General features: G+C 47.5%; 1 protein-coding gene across 1 annotated transcript in view; it reads left to right on the top strand.

The window, feature by feature from the left end:
* The window catches only part of ZFHX3 (zinc finger homeobox 3), a 269,024-nt gene that overhangs the window by 77,441 nt on the left and 176,011 nt on the right, over nucleotides 1–15,572 (top strand). The window contains exon 2 of the mRNA XM_080365094.1: nucleotides 3,346–3,668. The gene's annotated coding sequence lies outside the window, so the exon portion shown is untranslated. The remainder of the gene's footprint in view (nucleotides 1–3,345; nucleotides 3,669–15,572) is intronic.

Raw genomic sequence — 15,572 nt, 5'->3', positions numbered from 1 at the left:
GAAAGGCACAACATACACCCTCACTTTAGAGCTATTCTTCCAGGGCCTCTCAGACTCCAGCAGGCATCAGTTTACGCACTGCTGATGTAATCAAGGTTGTACCTGTAGCTGTAAAGAATAACACACAAAAGAGGTCATATTATTTTTTTTTACTCAAGCTGATGTGTCTGAACAGTAGTACAATAAAATGCAAATTCTACAGCTGTGGACTCACAAAAGGCCTTTTTGCCTTTGCTCTTTGCCCTAGGACTAGTGGTGTGAATTTTGCAGCAGGGCTGTGAGCCTGGTTCCCCTGTGCGGGTTTGCTGCCGGCTGCTGCGCCCGCACAACGTGCAGGGTATGACAGAGCCAAGCGACCCATGGGCTGAGCTGCCAGCCTGACTCAGAGCGGCTGGTCAAAGAAAAGGGGGGAAACTTACATTTATATGAACAATCAAAGGATTTTGAGGGCAGAGAGAGGGGACTCGTTCCGTTGCACGCAGTGAGGAGGCTTCACTTGCTGTTACCCATCCAGTGGGAAGTTCCACCCCAGGGTGCACCGGATTTCCCAAAGCATGACTTAGATCCACTATATAAACGTTACTGTCAGGCGTCATGTAGGTTGTTACACTGAGATTTTGTTAGTAGTAGTTACATGACACTGCAAATGAGATAAATTTTAGCTAGGGAGGGTAGGAAAGAACTAACAAAAAAAAAAAAAAAGAAAAGAAAAAGTTGGTGAAGCATCTCCCGGGAGAGTGTTTTCCTGAAAATCATCCCCAGTCTGGAAATTTTCAGAAAGTTTCCTTTTGAGAAATGCTAAGTACTTACTCCTCCAATTAAGGTTATGAAGAACAAAGGGAAGCAATTTTTTTTTTCCTGCCAATTCAGTACTATCTTTGATACCTGAGGGCAGGCAAATGCTCTTGTGAGTCTTGGCTTTCAGGTTGCTGTTTCATACCTTCAAGAGGTAAATTATAATTTCCCAGAGACTGGGAGGGGCCTTTGAAATATTGATGTAATCAGTACACACAATAAACAGTTGTGTTATTCTGTATCTGATCCTCCCTATGCTGTATCTGTGTACTACAATGAAGTCTGCTGCATAAATTAGACTGAATTTGTTTCCAGTGGGTCTGTCTAGTGATGGTGGCTGGAACAGGCTGTACATTTGGAACCTCTTCAATGTATCACTATCTAAAAGTGAGTTGGTCTCACTTGCACTTTTTTTTGTCCCCATTTGTTGTCCATCTGCACCTGAATCGCAGAGTTAAGGACACTATTCTCATTTACTTTGGCTTTTAATTTATTTTAGCTTTGTAATGTTTTCAGTTAACATTTGATTGCATACGTGCCAGCACGTGATAAATATTGAGAACTGACATAGTCTTTTAGTCCAAAATATCTGAAAACCTTTGCTACATAGGGTGCAGATAACGAGTCCGTAATAAGTTTCTCTCAGCGATTCCTACTCATTGACCATACCAACCAGAGTTGGAATTGATGGAGCTTTATGAAGGGCATTTAACATTAGTATAGCAACAGGCAAGCTTTGTGGTGTGGGTGTCTGGTGGTCCATTAGCTCATTCACTGGAAAAGAAAATTCAGTGCAGAGGTAGTTTGGAATACAAAATATGATGTGATCAGCCAGCAGTGTCCCAAAAGTCCGTGTAAGGGTCTCCCAGGTCTGTAATCCCATTCCAGTAACCAAGTGTTTGGAGTTAGACTCCTTGCTTTGCAGGACTGTTGAGAAATCTCCAACTTCTTTACAGCCTCCTCTTTCAAGTATCCCATGTTGTTTCTAACCAGAAACTATTCACATAGTTGTATATACTATATGCTTTATTTTTGAAAAGTCTTTTGAAGCTGTGCGTTTATACGTCGGTTTTCAAAGAAACATTTCTTTTAGCAAAATACAAAAACATAACAAGTTGGATCTCAATAATTGTGTTGAATACTATGGAATTAGCTTAAAATAAGTTTTTCGTCCTTGAAATGAGATTATATTTGTGCCTGGATCAAGAAATCCTGCACCAGTCTTGAACTTGTTAGAGATGAAAATCACAATAACCACTACAATATTGAAAAGGTAAAATGAGAACAAAATGGCATTTGGCCAATGTTTATGAATCACAGAATATGATCATGAAATCATAAGAATAACCACCAAAAGGTAAATAAATCACCCAGCCTACTACTTATTTTCATGTACAGTTTGACACAAAAGCTGAAGCCATGAATGATTTGTACCTGTTTTAACAATAATACTCATTTTCCTGAAAGATGGTCAGCACTCAGGCTGCTGTGGGCACCGTGCCAGTTGTTGAAAGGTTAATGTCTCAGCAGCAATACATTAAATTATGAATAATACCAGTCCCAAAATGGAAGGTTATTAGCTCAGTATGTTTAATTAGCCCAGCTCGAACTTTGCCATCTGCTAGCACTGCCCATCTCTAATGGACGGCCATGTGGAATAGGAGGGTTGGAAACAAGATGCCAGAAGCAGGAAACCTTCCACTTCCATGCAGCTTAACCTCACCTGCTGAGCCTGCCTGGGATGCTGACGCTTGGAAATCCTTGGTGGGTCCAAAGGCTCATCCGCCTGCCCGGCTCTGGTGATGTCCTCCTCGGTAACAGCCAAGCTGATGCCCAGACCCCAAAAAGGTGCTGCTGCCACTGAGACCGCACTAAGCACTGCCAAGGGTTCAGGAGTACGAGGAAAGCACATCTTGTTGTCTCCCCCGCCCTCAGGGCCAGTTCTCCTTCCAAAGCATTTGACTTGTTAGAGTTGCGTCCTGGTTACATCACAGACCTTACCATGAGAGGAGAAGGAAGAAAGGTGAGGGCCCAGCATGAACCTGAGCAATGAATGTGCCAGAAAAAGAGGAGCTTTCCTAGGGAGAGGTCTGGAGCTGCAGGGACCGGAGGCCGAGAACCATCATGACGGATGGGTCTGGAATGGCAGGGCATCCTACAGGCCACCGCTTGGATACATAGGAAGAAACAGCTCATGGTGGTTTTATTTGGACAGCATCTCTTGCCAGTAACTGCACAAGGCTACAATATTTAGCTTTTCAATAAATATTTAAATTTTACTCCTTTGCTTATTTATTTTTTTAAAAGAGCAAACAGTAAATTCTGTTGGTTTTTTATTAGTTAAGATTACGTGACACTTTTAAAATATGATGCATTAAGTATTACCTTAAGTAATTATTCACCATTACTATGAGGGTGCTTTTGCGGGGAGCTATGTGTTAAAACTCAGGTCAGAAGCATGCCCTGGAAAGTGGAATGTACAAACACGGGGGAAGAACCAAAGTTGTAAGAAGCCAAACACAGTCTTATTTTTAATTCTTCTTTTTCTAGGTAGGATAACCTTGCCAAGGAGGAAAGGAATTTGGACAGACTTAACATGCAGCCTGTGCAGCTTCCACTAGCTGGACACTAAAATGAAGAGAGAGTTTATTCATTCCCGTCCTGACACAGCCCACCAGAATTAAAGGACATTTTAACCTACAAGGGAGATTGGGTCAAACACTTACTAATCTACCCCAGCCTGTCTATGTAAAGGAGCCCGTTTGATTCCTCCAGCTACCAAGTCTCCACGTTTCTGTGTTGGATGTGAAGAGTAAAGAAAGACCCTGGCAGAAATAAGAAGGCGTCTGAGTCAGCGTAAGAGGCAACACCAGGTAGAGGCTTAATTCCTTTTTCTTAATTTTCTTACAGCAATTATTTCTTCTCCTCCCCTCGAGTTTTTGCTGATTCCCTCTTCTTCACATCAGCAAAGCCTCTGTACTTGTACTTCTGGAGCAGGTGGCATGGTTGGAATATTGGAGCAATATGTATTAGAGTAAAACCTGCGGACAGAAACAGAAAGTAAATGGAAGATGAATTGATCAGAGGGAAGGCAAAAGGATGGAGGGGATAAAATAAGGGGAAGAAAAGACAAGAATAATACCTTGCCTGTCTGCTACAGTAATTTATTATTTTTATATGGTGCCCAAGGTGTACAGTATCTGTGTTACTGAACAAATAGAAAAAGAGTTCTCGGCCCCAAACAGCTAGCATATTAATTTATAGTGTGACAGCCTGACGAAACAAGTAGTCAGGCCAGTGTGATGAGGAATAATTTAGTGCTTGCGGAGCATGAGTTACTTTGCTTTGGTATCCACACATGTGTATGCCATCAGATGGAAGCCTATTGGTTTCGTAATAACTTACGGTAGAAGAAAAATCTCTCTTTCAGGGAAGTTCTGAGTGAGAGGTGGTGTCTGAGGGCACAGGCAAGTGTTTTATCTGGAGGAGCAGAGGCTGTCATTTCAATACACTGTGAAAGGAGTGACAGCCTGAGTCCCAGCCCGGCAGAAGAGGCATGAGGGAGCACTGCAAACCCCCCTGAGCAGGCTACAGGGACACTCATAGCGCGAATGAGACGTGGTAGGGAGTAGAGAGGAAAGGAAAGGACTCAGGAGGAAAAAATTGGAGCATTTGCTCTCAGCCATCTAGAGCTGGAGTTTCTAATGAGCTATCCAGATGGGACAGCAAAGAGGTGACCTGAAACAACGTGCTCAAATGGGAGAGGGTTCCAGTGCAGACGCAAACCTGCCATGACCACAGAACCGGGGGGAGCAATAGCAAAGTTGTTTTCTAACACAGTTATTGCCACTTCAATTGCAGTTTTATTCCAAAAGCAAAATCCAAAGTTTTATGTCCATAAAGGTTTAGAGATAAACAAGAAAGAAGTCAGGAAAGTGGTATGTACTGCATAAACAGCTCCACTTTATAATTAATGCTGGAGATCAGGGGAGCAGGAATAGCTGTGCATGTGTGGTCATTCAGATTTACTGTTGATCTTATTAAAACCTAGTTCTGCAATAATTTTATGCTCAGGTAGGGGCAGAAAGAGAGCAGGATGCCCCCAAGCAACCCATAAATAGTGTGGTGAAGACAAAGCGTTTATTACTTAGCTTCACAAAGGCTCTGTAAGTGCTCTCCCAGGGTATGTGTACTTGTACCCCAGATGCCAATTCTGCAAATTAGCATTATTTCTCAAAATACTATGTAAACAGAAGTCATTTGAATACTTGATTTCATCAGACAGAGTCACACATGGAAACGTCAGTATCTTTCTTTGCCTTTTGCAGAGTGAGCAGAGGTTTTCACTGCCTGGATTTTTACTTCTTTTGGAATATCGTTACTGATGAAAAAACCTGGCAGGGTCTGGGATCTATACAGAACTCATTCTGCAGGATTTTGTCCCATCTCGTTGCCCCATGCTGTCTTAAAAGCTACTCTGAGGCATAAACTTTCCCGTTTATCACTGAAATGTGCTATTTCGAATCTTCTGTTTAACAGTGTAAATTACTATACCAAAAGTTATTTCGTGGCTGAGACACATAGAGAATTACAGGGATTTGAGATCCCATCAAATTAGCTTTAGGTTGTCCCTTTTTCCTAAGTGTAAAAGCCACCAGCAAGTTCAGCTCAGGTTTTGCTGGTGGGCTCTGATTTTATCGTTGTGCATCCTACAGCTAGGAAGTTGTTTGAATTTTAGATACTTTAACAATTTTTTTTAATCTGTTTTTGTATTGCATTTAAAGTATAAGCAGGTACCTTAGTTAATAGGGTAACAGTAAAACAAACCCATAAAATTATCTTCAAGTGATTAAATAATTTTTCTAGATAAAATAGTGTGAAAAGGTGAATATTTCAGGATTTTCCAGGGCTAAAAGCAAGTGTTGCATTTTAAGGATGCCTGTCTCTTCTGTTCAGTGGAATAGAGACACATATTTAATACTGGATTTTGCAGGATTGGACTTTAACATCCTTACGTTAAAGTTGCCACTGACCAGGAGGCCAGTGCAAGGAGGTGATGCATTTGCTGGGAGGGAGAAAGCACTTCCCTAGCAGTTAATGGTGTTTTTTTCAGTCATAATTGTTTGGACCTGCTGATGTTTTGAATTGTAAGAGTTAATTCCATGGAAATAGGAAAGGAAGAAAAGGGCAAGTGAGCATGATCAGTGGTGCACTGTAAATGGACATGGTTTTGTGGTACTCTATGCAGCCGTCATCTCCGTGTCTGGAAACACATCAGGAGAATTTACACTAACATTACGCCTTACATGCTCTGCTCCCTCACGGCAAATTAGTGTTACTCACCATTCTACAGACCAGCAAAATACAACAAAAAGTGGTGGAGTGAGTTTTGAAGTCCACCCTGTTAAGCCCTCGCTTTCGGGCCGTCCTGGCACACCGCGCAACCCTGCAGGCTGCTCTGGCTGGTCCTTCAGCGCAGACAGCAAGTCTGTGGCAGAGCTCGGAATAGAAGCCAGGCCCTTGTTCCAAGTCCCGGATCCTCAAGGGTATTTTTAGGCACCTAATACCATTAATTTCATACTCATTTTGGCCAAGGATCTCAGAAACAAGATCATGCTTCCCCTGAAATAATTTTTAAGATCATACTTATACATTCTTGGATAGTTGTTGTTGGTTTTTGGTTTTTTTTTTTCCAGGGATTGTGTACGGTTTAGCCATATTTAGGTAACAAATGGGCTTCAAAATTAGGTTTGGGAAGAGTTCTGCATGGACCGTGCTTTTGTGCAGCGTTGAAGTGTAACTAGGGATGGAGAGGAGACGGTGCGCAGTCTTTGTCTTCTGCAGGGCCGGCAGTACCTGTTTGAGGGGGGCTTTGGCAGAGGGCAAGGGTGGGCTCCGTGCAGTGGCTGTACGCGTCAGGGGGCTTTTTGCTGCTGCTGGAAGGCAACGTTCGGTGCTTCGGTACCCTCGTTGTCTTGGTCGCAACTTCCTTCTCTCAAACACAAAATCTTTCACATTTAAAATGCAGTGAAGAGCATTGTTCAGCCATATTTTGGTTCAGGCAGTGGTCAGACAGCCGGGGCACCCCGAAGCCCCCAGGACAGCAGGCTACAACGCGCTGGGGCTTCTCCAGCCGCAGGGGGTGCAGCCCTCGCTCGGGTGGCTCACACTGGCATGTTCAAGCCAGCCGAACAGGCGTAGAGAAATACCCAGGTTTCTACACGCCATCTTATTCTTATGGTGCTAACTCAGCAAACCCAACTGAAACCCTGCTCCTGCATCCTATCTATTATTAATTAATTGATTTCCTATGAGCTCATTATTTAGTTCGCTGTGACTTCCTCACAGCGTGCACAGCTTTGCAGACAACAGAAGACAGTTCTCGTCGCACTGTGCAAACACAAGTCAGGCAAAGGCAGGAGAGCAGCCCAAGCAGCACGAGAGCCCGTGGCATGTTCACGCCACGCTGCCCCCCTCAGTTATACACCCCAAGATCCTGATGGCTTTCGCTGTGCAACCCTCCATCCCCTGATCCCCACAGTCACCCGTTTCGCCTGTCCCACACACGAGAGGGGTGTTTTTCAGTGCCCCCCCATCGCTGCTGCAGGAAGGGGGGGTCTCGAGGGGAATTCAGGGTGCAGGGCTGGGATGTGGAGTGCTGTGCAGGTGCCCCAGGGCGAGCATGGCCCCTCTGTCCCTGGCATCGAGGGGCTCCGCTCCCTTGCTCAGTCCAGCGCCGGTGGTAAACGTGCTTATTACAGTGCTAATGTCCTGCAAGTGGAATCCTACCTTCAAGTATATTAGGGTAATGAGTTCACACCTAACTAATGGAGACTTAATAGAGTTACTAATAGGCTGCCTTTTCCCCCCACGGTTTATGACCCTGTGGGCCGGAGCTGTCAGGGGAGGGAGAGGCGAGAGGCGGCCCTCAGCCCCGCAGCCGCCGCAGCCTGCGCCCCAGCTCAGCCTCCGGCCCCTCGGCCTGCGCCTGGCCCAGCAGCCGGTTTCCAGGGACATCATCTCTCCACCTTTCCGCGAGGAAAAATAAACAGTTTGAGGCTCCTGTGTCTTTATTAAACATTTCCTTTAAACTGCATACTTTGGCTCCCTGCCCAAATGCACCAAGAAAGCTTCCACAGAGCAGCTCGAGTCCGGAGCTGTGCTGCAGGCTTCCCGGGATAAATAACCCCCGGAGGAGCGAGCACCTGCGCCGCCGGCTGCGGCCCAAGCTGTCCCCAGGGCCACCGGCTCCCCTGGGCCTGCCAGGTGAGGCTGATGCCGCCAGCCGGACTCCCCACGCCGCCGGCGTCCAGGAGCGGCCCCGGGGAGGAGGGCGAAGGCAGCGAGGACCCGGCAGCGCGGTTTGCCTGGCTCCGCTCTCCGGCACACAGACGCGACGTGGCAGCGAGGTGGGTGGGGAGGCGGCCGGTCTACAGCGGCCAAGTTTGCCCAGTGCCACGGGCCCAGAGGGCTTGAGGCGTGGATGTGAAGGGGGTTGGGAAGCTGCTTCAGCCGGGAAGCAAAAGCAACCATATGTTTAAGCCTGTCGCACCAGATGAATGATACGCTGGCGTTAAAAGACATGTGCTTCACCCGCTGTCGGCAGCCCGGCTGCCGGCCGTCAGCACGGGGTCGGCCGTGGGCTGCGTCCCTGCCTGCGTGGCAGCCACCATCGCGCCTGGGGCGCGGCGGGACGCGGCGTGCCAGGCCGCATTGTTGCGGTGGACAGGACGACATGTCTGTGAGCCGCCTCAGGAAGCAGCAGCAGCAGCAGCAGGGCGCCGCGGGAGAGGCTGTGCGAGCGGGCGCTGGCCGGGCAGAGGGGTGAGGGCGGCAGGGAGAGGGGCTGAGCGTGGCGAGCGCAACGGGCAGAGGGAAGGGGGCACGGCGGCGGGTGATGTCAGCGTTTCCTTCTCGATTGGTCATGTGCGCTTGCCAGGTAAACAGTCTAGAAATAGATGGGAGGAAGGCAGCGGATGGAGCGTGCAGCCAGGCTGGAGGAGCTCTGCCTTCACCCTTTCCTCCCCGCTGCCGTCCTCCAGGCGGCTTCCCCTGCCTTCAGCGGGGCGCCGGCAGCAGAGACGGCGAACGCGGAGGAGCAAAGCAAACCCACGGCTCTCCTTTGTCACAGCTTTAAAGCACAGTGCGTGCTCTGGAAGACAGTGCTGGCAGATCAAAGGAGGTAGTTTGTTGATTTTCCAGGCTGTGGTTGCAGCCGACCCGCTTTATCCCCTCGCTGGCTGGAAGAGCCCAGGTGAGAGCCCTGGGTGGGAGGCCCTGACCTGAGGGTGCTCTCGGGCGAGGGGCCCCAGCTGCCAGCCAGCCGGGCCGAGCTGGGGAGCTCTGCTGCTCCCAGGGCTGGGAACAGGTTAAAATCCAGGCGTTTGTTGGAAGCAAAGAAGCTGGCTTACATTGTTGCAAGAAGCGTTCCCAGCAACTGAACAACAGAGTTCAGGTACAGAAAGCTCCGTGACGTGCCAAGAATATTCTTGGTTGGCTCTTTCCTCATTCACAAGAAATGTGCCTTTTCTGTGATGCCTTTCAGAGCAGTCTAGCAGTTAAATTAGTAACTACAATAAAAACTACCTGTGCTGCTTGGAGACGGGGTTTTCTAAATCCCCAGACATCCCAAACATACTGTGTGGACTGAGGTGCCTGCCGCAGCTGGGAGCCTGGCCCTCCAGTCCCCTCCCTCGTCACTGGTCGCAGCAGAAAAAATATGCAGCGCCATGCAGGCTTCTGCCTGGGACAGGGACCGTATCTTTCCTGGGCAGGACAGGGTATTTTTTTCAGGCATTTTCCAGGCGTGATAGTATGACATTGTGCATCATCCGTATGTCTGTCCTGACTGGAGCGGCAAAGAGAAACTGCAAGGATAGCAAGCTGGGGAAAACACCCTCAGAGCCGCTGCCGATGGCCAGGTGCCTGCATCTTTCTGCTCAGCACTTTCCTTTGCCCCCAGAAAACAAAGCTGCCGTCATAGCAAGTACCCATAAAATGCAAGGTATCCTGAGTGCAGAGATTAGTGGTAATTTTACAAGGACTCAAATAACATTGGTCTGCCTGGTGCAGCACTGCCTTGAAAGGGAATAGCAGACATTTCCCCTGGAAGCAAGTTTCCTCTTTGGAGCAGTTTATGGCCGAGGTGAAGTGTCAGATTGTGGCACAAATATACTATCAGCCTTTGGGTTGGAAGACAAGACATTTGATACTGCTTTCTGTTGCTGAAACGCGCTGCCCAGACACGACTCCCAGCACAGTTATTTTTTGAAGCATTATGTAATTGGATTGCATGGTCAGTAGTGCTTCCTTAACAAGCCTTTCAGCAAACCCTCTGCCTGCCGCAGCCAATCCTCAACCCTTACATACACACTTACTCACGCAGGCTCAGTCTGGAGTAAACTCGCTGCTAAATACAGTTAGAAAACAGATGAAACCAGGCTCGGAATAGATCATCCACTCCCTGTGCTACGTGAGACGCCGTGCAGCCAAGCCCTGGGCGCCAGTGATGGGAAAATGGGGTTGTGCTGGCATCTCCCAGCTGAGGGGTCGCCGGCTGCCTCCTCTGCCATGTATCAATTTTAAAGGGGGGAAAAATGAGGCTTTTTGGGGCACAGACGGGCTACTGGTTGCAGTGTCCCCGTGCTCTCTTGCCCTGCCATGATGGCACCATGCTTCGGGGACCAGCTTCAGGAAACCTCTTCTGCAGTGCTTAGGCCTGCAGTGACACAAGGGTCTTCATCTCCTGGGTTCTGGTGTAAGATGATGTGCTGAATTAGGAACTGAGGCTCTAGATACCTTCACAGGTCAGAGCGTACACCAGTCCCGCAGTGCCGCCCACAGCAGTGCTTGGCCCTTGGCGGGTGTTTGGCAGGACCTTCCCTCTCCTCCGGCCGCTGTCAGCTGCGGGTTGTGGCTCTGCTGAGTCACAGCTTCCTGTTTGTGATTGCTGACTAGTGGTAGCAGTTGAAGAAGCAATAAGAGATATTAAAAAGTGTGAACTTCCACTGGGACCAGAAGATACAATTAGGGCTGTGCCAAGAAATACACTGCAGCGAACTGTTGTTTAAAGGGATGCGGAAAACTGCAAGCCCTGGTTCCCTTGCTGCAGGAAGTAGGAAAAATGAACATCACTAGCCTTTTATCATCTCTGAACCCAAATAAGAATTGCATTTGACTTCTGAAGCTCACCCTGGCTCTTTTCCATGCTCCTCCTCAAAGCATTTGATCCAGCCTTCCAGTCTGGGTCTCCTCTACCTGCTGCTGCTGAGATGTAGGGATCCTTGTTTCTTGCTTTCACCTAAGACTGATTCTCCACAGAAAGCCTACGTGATCCTGTGTAAAAGGGGCTGCTTTGGAAGGCGTGCACAACCGTAATGTTATTTCCATTCTTTTTTTAATGGGAAATATCTCTGGGGAGAAGCATGAAAGTATATGGAAAAGGCGCTCTTTGATCATTAAAGATCTAAATGCAGCATCCAAACAGCATGTCTGTTTCTTCATATTATGCTGAAATTCATCTTAAAGTGCTGCTCCTGGGTGGGCATTTTCCTGTTTCTCCTTCCTTGGCTTGAACATTTGGAAGCATTGCCACCAGTTTCGTCTCCAGACCTGGTGACGATTGTCTGTAGTTCTCCGCCCTGTTGTTTACTGTATTTGTATCAGCCTTTCAATTTGTGTTTTAATTCCATAGTAACTTACTAGCCTTATTGTCAGAATTACATTCTGGTTATTCCGCTAAGGACAGGAATTGGAAGATGGCATTCTATGGACTGCGTGCCACTGGAGGACAGAAAATGTGCTTAGGCTGGTCTTTTCTAGATTGAAGCTATAGTATTTTGCAGCTAAGAAAAAAGAATAATCTTCACTTCTGTACTGGCATTAGTCTGATTTTTTGTAACTATTTTTTTTTTAACCCTGTGACAAACATAAGACTGAGGACTGGCCCAGAGAACATACATTAGGGGAGGGAAAAAACCCAACACCCCACCCCACAACCTCAGTTATTTCAACAAATACCAAAAGTGGATTGAGAGTGGATGAAGAGGAGGAGGAGGCAATAGTGAACACACAACACAGTTCAAGCTGGCAAGGAGCCCTTTCTTGAAGAATGTAAGTTTAACCTTTAGCATTCGAGTGTCTGGGCTTAAGTGTCATTATGAGCAATACTTTCCTCCAGCACAGCCTCTCCTGCCTGGAGGAGGGTTCTGTGCAACCTCATCAGTTTTCCCCTTTCCTTTACGGAGTATGAAAATACGTGTTTCTGTCTGCATAGGCTCAGCAAAGTCACTTCTAGTGGCAGTGCCTGGCTTGGCAAAGGGAGGCTGGCCCTGGTGGGGGCCGAGGGAGGCTCTGCTCCAGCCGGGCAGCTGTGGAGGTGGTCGGTGGAGGCTCTGCTGCTGCTGTGGTCTGATAAAGCGCATGATTTGCCAGGCTGGTGTTCGCGGGCTGAATTTAGGTTAAAGATGTTATGCCCTGGACTCACAAGTGGAGCCAGCGAGCAGGGGTGGGGGCTCCCCCCCATGCAGCTACCTGCGGCCAGCCTCTGTGCTGGGGGCCTGGGGCTGCCCAGCCCAGGAGCAGCCGGCACCGGGTATCGCTGCCGTTCTGCTGGCTTGTTTTGGCCGCAGGAAGAAAGAGGATCTGCTGGCAAATTGCTTTTGTGAGAAGCAAACTAAAATGAGGAGGAGGGAGGGATGGGCCTGGTGTCATCGTCATCATCACCCCCCCCTCTAGCGCTAATCTCACCTTTTGATGGAGGCAACACAGAAAAAAATTAGAGAGACAGCAGCAGACAAACATCATACCTGGCTGCAAATGGACAGGCTAGATGTGCCCCCCCCCCCAAATCATCTCCAGCTGTAAAAGTCTTCAGGGCTGATAGAAACCACATGCATCCCAGGCATAACCCAATCTGCAAAGCTGCATTCCAATAAAAAGGCAGTGCAGACCTAAAAGAAATACTGCCTGGGATTCCCACCCTGGGCTGGGGTGGGAGGCCACCCCCCCCAGCCCTGGCTGTACCCCCAGCCCCAGCCGGGCGCAGGGCTGGGCTGGGTGCCTGGGGGGCACAGCATGGCCCCCCCAGCCATCGCTGCAGTCTCCGGTGCTCGGCTCCCGTCCCAGCCCTCCCAGGGCACAAATCAAAGCGGCTTCGCCGGCTAATAGGGGAGGGTCGGGGTTAGCTGCAGGGTACATCGCCGACTGAAATCAAGGCTGGAATCCGAATTTCAATAAGCACAGCTCACATCGGAGGCTGTGCTGCAAATGTCAAATGTGCTTATGTTAAATACAGGTAATACTGTGAATATACATTTGAGAGCATGATTCCTTCAGATACCTTGTCTGATGAATTTTGCATCTTGTGTTTTGCGGTTTTTCCATGCAAAGCAAGTACAGGTTTTAGAGGAATAAGAGCATATATTTATAAAGAGGTAAAGATGAACTATTTGATTAACTGTTGCAAAGATGCTATGTCAGATCAGATTTCTCACTGCTTATAACTTAGGTTTTGAGTATGTAGTTACTCTGTAGTAAGTACAGCTGGTATTGGGGCTTAATTTACTGCATAATTCAATGCAGACTTTTCTGCAAATCTCCGTCTTAGTTCTCAAATAATTTGGAGGGGAAGAAGGCGGACAGACTGTTTTCCAAAGGAGCGTTTGGGTACCTGACTTGCACTGAAAGATGAAAGATTTGCCGTTCTGTCACTTGTTCCTGGCCCACGGTGGGGGATGGACAACAGGGCTGCACCAGCCCTGGGCCAGTGTCCCTCCACCGCTGGCTCAGCCTAAAAGACCCAAACTAACCCCTAGACAAGCCAGGTCAGTTTACTCACCGTACCAACACACTGTGAATTTTGTGGAAACGACCCTGTAAACCAGAATTCTTCTCAGTACTGAAAACATATTTTTTTTCTTCCTAATTCTGTGAGAACTGTAATTTTATTTTGTAACTTATTTCCCCCTTTTTTCCTTTTAAGATGGTTCCCAAACATTTATTGTGGGATTTTTCATTTAAAATAGTTTTCTAGGGAAATTACTGTGACAGTGATTTAATTGTTTAATTAAAATCTGACATTGATGACAACATAAATATAATAGGCATGAGGTGATATAGGCATTAAACAAGTGCAATTGTGGAATACATCCAGGGTACTCTGAGCACACAGAACAGCTCACAAAGAAATGATGTTCAATATTTATCAGGTTAGTGAGCCCTAATTAAATGCCAAGACTTTTTTCTTCATTTCTTTAAAAAAGCAAAGAAACATAGATGTATTCCAAGTGTTTATTTCCATCGCAAACACATCTACTCATCTTGTGTTAAGGCCTGCAAAAAAAGCATATTAAAAATCTGCTAGTTGACTTAAAGGGTATTTACTCAGCCTGACTACAGCAACCTAGCCAGAGGTTTGGAGAGAGCTGGCATAGCCCACGGATGTCCCATTACTCCCAGTGGCTATAGTAAGTCCAGTGATTCAAAAATGGATGGACAGATTTCTTGTAATAATCAGGTAAAACCCCAGAAATATATTGAAGACAAAAGAAGAGAATAAACATTCATCTAAATATCCCCCCCCCCAAATCTCTCCCAAATCCTGCACCCCCCTCTAGCATACCCACACATCTCTCTCGGCAATAAAGGAGGCAGCCCCCTGCCCATTAAACAACACATGCGTGCCTCCAGAAGAAATTAATGTTATCTGGCTAGAATTGCTCAGCAGTGCGTCTCTCCAGCCCTCTCTTTCTAAGCCCTGCTGCATTTCTGCATCCCAACAATGAACATGCTGCTGTTGGAATATCCCTTTCCATGCCTCTTGCTGGGCGTCTTTAAATGGTATCAGATCACTTCTGCAGCTTAGACAGCCCTTTGCAATCAGTCGCTGCTGATCATCTGCCCTTTCCCCCTTTCCAGACCCCTAAATAAATGTGTCTGCTCCAGCCCAGTGTGTGTCAGCCTTCCCCCCTTCTTGTATGCAACTTCATGCAAACAAACTTTCTAAATGAAAAGATATCTTACCTGGACAATGCTTTGAGTATAAAGTAATAAAAACTGATAAAGCCAGACATCCCAACTCTAGTACAGGGATTTGATTGCAAATTTCCATTGCAAAGGAGTAGAGGGAACTGGAAATCTGACAAATGCCTTCAAATTGACCTGTCTTTTCACAATGCACGCTGTGTTTAAAATGAATGGCAGACTTTATCATTTGGAGCTCCTTCAAGGACTCTGGCCTTCTACGCTTTGTTCTAATTCTTCAGACACATTTCCAAGAAGCACAAAGCTACGTAAGTGGATGATATTATGGAGATTTTTTTTTCCTAAGCGGGTTGTTCCCCCCCCCCCCAATAATCTGTAAAGCCTGAATTTAAAAAGATAGCCTGGAACTTTTCCCTCACTATACCCATACATTAGCCCCCCATGCCCGGTCAGCCTCTTCCACCTCAGAGCTTTAGCCCAGCTGCCCCTGGTGCCAGGCGGAGGGCGGCAGCATGCAGCCAGCCTGGTGCCTGAGCCCCGGGATATGGCTGTGGCTCCCTAAAAATTCACCATAGTGAACCGCTTTCACCACAGCCCTATGCAAATCTGGCCCACTCCTGCCTCAGGACAGAGCTGCTCCTGAGCCGCTCAGCAGCCAAGTGATATTTCCAGGGGAGGACCTGGTCTCCTTGCAGAACCCAGGGAACCGAAGCTGCTTACCTCTATTTTACATGTCAAAGATAACAACCATCTTTTCTGAAAGTTATGTCCTGAAAGCCATATGCGCTGCCTCA

The sequence above is a fragment of the Falco punctatus genome (genome assembly GCF_963210335.1).
Source record: "Falco punctatus genome assembly, chromosome: 14".
Classification (NCBI taxonomy): Eukaryota; Metazoa; Chordata; class Aves; order Falconiformes; family Falconidae; genus Falco; species Falco punctatus.
Note: the sequence above shows the minus strand (reverse complement) of the source record. Positions and strands in the feature narration are given on the sequence as shown.